This window comes from Marmota marmota, unplaced genomic scaffold (genome assembly GCF_001458135.2).
Source record: "Marmota marmota marmota unplaced genomic scaffold, marMar, whole genome shotgun sequence".
Taxonomy (NCBI): Eukaryota; Metazoa; Chordata; class Mammalia; order Rodentia; family Sciuridae; genus Marmota; species Marmota marmota.
In genome coordinates this window covers 731,690-735,975 of record NW_026000110.1, presented here as the reverse complement: position 1 = coordinate 735,975, position 4,286 = coordinate 731,690, and the positions used below count along the sequence as shown (strand labels likewise).

The 4,286-nt window shown below is 60.1% G+C and overlaps 1 protein-coding gene across 2 annotated transcripts in view; it reads right to left on the bottom strand.

The window, feature by feature from the left end:
- Nucleotides 1–4,286, bottom strand: part of Cd99 (CD99 molecule (Xg blood group)) — an 18,719-nt gene that overhangs the window by 11,183 nt on the left and 3,250 nt on the right. The window lies entirely within an intron of this gene.

Below are 4,286 nucleotides of genomic sequence, written 5' to 3'. Positions count from 1 at the left end.
GTTGGGGGGGGGGGGACAGTCCCTTCCTGAGCAGCCTGGGTCTCCAGGAAATCAGAGGACGCGGTGGCCCAGGGACCGTGTGGGGATTCTCCGTGACAGTGACAGCCCACTTGAGGGTGCGGGAGGGACCCAGGCAGAGGTGACAGACGCACAGACGACCTGGCCCTCCCTTGGGACTCTGCACCGCGGGTCACCACGAAAGGGAACTGTCCTTTTTCTTTCCTGGGGACGGAACCCCGGGGCGCTTCTCCGCGGAGCCACATCCCCAGGGCATTTTGACTTTTTATTTAGAGCCAGGGTCTCGCTGAGTTGGGTGGAGTCTTGCTAAATGGCTGAGGCTGGCCTCCCACTCTCCGTCCTCCTGCCTCAGCCTCCTGAGCCGCTGGGATAACCCGGCAAAGGATCAAGGGATGGATGGGTGGATGGGTGGGTGGACCGGTGGGTGGGTGGACAGATGGATGCACATGGATGATTGACGGCTGGATGGTGGACAAACTTGATTGACAGCTGGAACCTGGCCTCTCAGGGCCTCTGGGGTGCTCTGATGAGGGGCTTTTAAAAAGCCTTCAGTCTCTAAGGAGGTCCCTGGACCTGCCCAAAGTGTGCAAGGTATGAACTATCTGAAGGGCTCCTCCGAGTCCTGGACAGATGCTAGGGTTGGGGACGGTGCCGAACAATTGAGGGGATTAATTCAACAGTCTGCTAACAATCTGATGTGGAAGAAGGAGCCGGCAGGAGTGGAACGGTCTGCTTCCAGTCCTGAGCTCTGGCAAAGGGCCATATCCTAAAAAATAGGCATGAAGGAGGGGATGCAGGCCAAGGAGACTAAATCCCGGTGCTTTGGACACAGAGCACTTGGTGCATCCAAACAGACCTGATCCCTGCACAATTCCCTACCAAAGCTCAACCCAGTGAGGAATCTGGGGACAGGGTCCTGGACACTGGGGGGTGGAGAAAAAGCAGAATGCCCAGATGTGGATCTAGGGAAGTTCCCTCTGTGATCACACTCCCAGTCTAGTTCTTCCCCACCATTTCCACTCCCTGCTTATCTTCAGCTCCTTATCTTGCTGGACACAGAGATGAACCCAGGCAGCGGCTCTGACCTCGGGGCTGTCTGGGGGTCACGGCCATCGCCCCGCAGACACCTCTGGCTGGAAGCCGGACACCGGGTGGGGGCCCTGGCTGTCCGTCACGTCTGTCTGTGGGAGCTAGCTCGGTGCAGAGGGACGGAGAAGATACCACGTCCCTCGGGCTCTAGAACCATCCGTGGCTCCCGTGCCCTCCTCCAGGGGCCGGCAGGACCTGCCATCTTGGGGCGCTTCTCAGCGCACAGAGGGACCCCGGCGACGACGGTGTCCCCTGGAGAAGTGACGCCCGGGAGCCGGGGGCGGCCAGCTGCGGTTTCCAGGGCACTCACTGGTGTGGCTCAGGGGAAGGAAAACAGGAAACAGGAAGTTGTAGAGGGGGGTAGAGGCCCAGCCTCACCAGGGAGGCTGGCACCCGCCCAAGCCAACGGCCCAGCACCAACAGGAAGCCCCCAGAGAGAAGTGGCCATGTGCAGACGGTGCCGTTATCACCCCGATGCCGTCACCGTCCTTGGTCACCGTCCTTCCTCCAGGACAAGGGCACACACACAAGAAGGCCAGGGCGTACAGCTGTCCCTGCGGTGGGGACACTCTGCCACCCTGAAGGCCACCTCCACCAGCAACAACGCTCCGCCTGCCACCACGCTCTTACAAGGTGACGATGACCATGTGATAAACTGCTTGGGCCAGGCGCCGTGGCACGTGCCTTGTCATCCCGGTGGCTCGGGAGGCTGAGGTGGGAGGATCACAAGTTGGAGGCCAGACTCAGAGACTTAGAGAGAACCTGAGCAGCTCCGGGAGACCCTGTATCTAAATAAAATATAAAAAGGGCTGCGGATGGGGCTCGGTGGCTAAGCACCCCTCGAATTTAACAGCCGGTACCCCCCAAAATTAATAAAATAAATTTTTAAAAATAATTTAAAAAATCTAAAAATTATAAAAATAAAGGAGCCGGGGTGTGGCTCAATACTGACCAGTCCCCAGTACAAAAAAAAAATAAAATAAAATGAAATGAAATAGACCCTTAGGTCACCACCCTGACGGACAGACGGATTCCAGGGGCTGAAATGTCCGTCTGTCTGGATTTTGGGTCTTTCTTTTGCCAAACGTGAAAATAGGTTTAAAAACCTGGTGGAAATCAGGGGAGAGGGTCCCCAGCCCGGCCAGAGGCTGGCGGCTTCTGGGGTAAAGAATCCAGCGTCCTCCGAGAGGCTCTGGCCGCCTCTGGCTACCCCGCGTCAGAAGGGTCTGCAAATGTGGGGAGCGCAGGGTCCCCATGTCCTGGCGCCAGGGGACACGGAGAGCCCAGAAGGACCCAGGTGACCTCCCTGAGTGCCCCTCGCTGGACAGTGCCCCCCACTGCACAGGAGTCCAGTTAGCTCTGCACGTCCCCAGCCCTGTTTTGCATTTTATTTAGGGACAGGGTCTCCCTGAGTGGCTCAGGGCCTCGCTTTGGCTGAGGCTGGCTTTGAACTCGCCATCCTCCTGCCTCAGCCTCCCGAGCCTCTGGGATGACAGGCGTGGGCCACGGCGCCCGGCCGAGCGAGCAGCCTCTGTCCACTCACCGGAGCTCAGGGACAGACCCATAAGAACGGCCAAGACCTGGCTCAAGTGTCATGGGGGTCTCAGATCTCTGGGTGGCCGACTGCTTCCAGGTACAGATGGACGCTTCGTTGACTGGCAGGTCCACAGCCGGCCACCTCCGATCTAAGGCACTGCTGAGCTCAAGGAGATGCACCAGGACCCAAGGTCCCCGCTACGGTGCCACCTGGGAGCCGGAGCCCACCCTGCAGAGACTTCGTGCCCTCCTGGCTGCAGATGCCCCCGATGGACCCTCAGCTGCAGGGGTCCCCTGCCTCAGGTCCCCAGGGGACAATTCCTCCTCCACTAGACGCTGCCCCTGGAGACGCCAAGCCCTGGGTCTGTGTCTTCCCACTTCTCCAAAATCCCCTGTCCTCTGTGGAAGGCTCTGTCACCGTCACCGTGGAAATCAAAGCCACTCTTTGGGCGTCCATTCCAGTTCCTGGGCGCCACCCACGTGCCTGGGGGAATGTCCAGGTCTCAGGGACCCACCAGGGCACTGTGCTACCTGGGAGCCCATGACTCCTCGGGTCCCCAAACTGGGAACATCGAGCCAGAGTTCCCAGCAGCAAGACTTAGGACCCGTCTGGAGCCAAGATTTTTTGCAAACCCCCCGGTGGAAACCAAGCCCGAGGAGGCTGACTCTCGGGAACAATCTGGTCCCCATCTGGTCCCAAGAGGATCTGATGGGAAAGAGGGGATCAGGAGCGGGAAGAGGAGGCGGCCCCTCAGAGGAAGAGCGCAGTCCCCTGCCCCACCCTGCGGCCAGCCCATCACGGAAATCATCCACATCCACAGCCTTGGGGTTGGTAGGGCCCGTGAGCACCACTGAGGCACTTCTAAGCCGATACACTGAAACGTCTTATTTGGGACTCAAACATGATGAGGCCGCCCCCTCTCCACCGTAACCCTCCAAAAAGGTGCAATCGCCCGCCAATTCTGCAGCAACAGCAGGTCAGGGACAAGTTAGAGAGGGGTAGGACCGGCGAGCTGTAAATTCGTTTTCCCCACCAGGAGGCAGGCTGCGCTCGTGCTTGGCCGCGGTGCATTCCAAAAGCGGGTTCAAATTGTCCCTAAAAACCGAGGGCCTGGTGTCCCCCTCAGGTCTAGGCTGAGCTGCAGGCTGGGGGCGCTCGGCAGAGAAATTTGAAGGCCCCATCCCGGCTGCTGCGCGCTTCTCATTCCTGAACAGAACCGGCGCCCAGATACGGGCAGCGGGCGCGCGCACTCAGGGACCCAGCGGTGCCCTGCGTGTGGTGACAGTGACTCACACCACCCGCGCCCTGAAGCCTTTCCGTTTTGCAAAGAAGTTGGGGCAGGGATGGGGGAAAGAAAGGGCCAGGGGTCCCGGGGATTCTGCTTCTCTGGCTCCTTTTCCTGCCTGTCCCGAGTGACAAGCCCCTGACCGTCTGGTAAGGGCGCCTCGGTGTCCCCGCCTCGCTTCTCCACCAGGCCTGACCCGCGTCCAGCGCTCGCCAAGTACTTTTTCTGCCCACCTCGCCCTGCCCCTCCTCCCAGGCCCGAGCTCCGGAGCCGATTCCAAATTTAGGCCCGGGCGCAGGGCGTGGCTGGGGACGCGGCTCGCACACAAAGGCCCAGGTCCCCGAGGCCCCCCGTGCG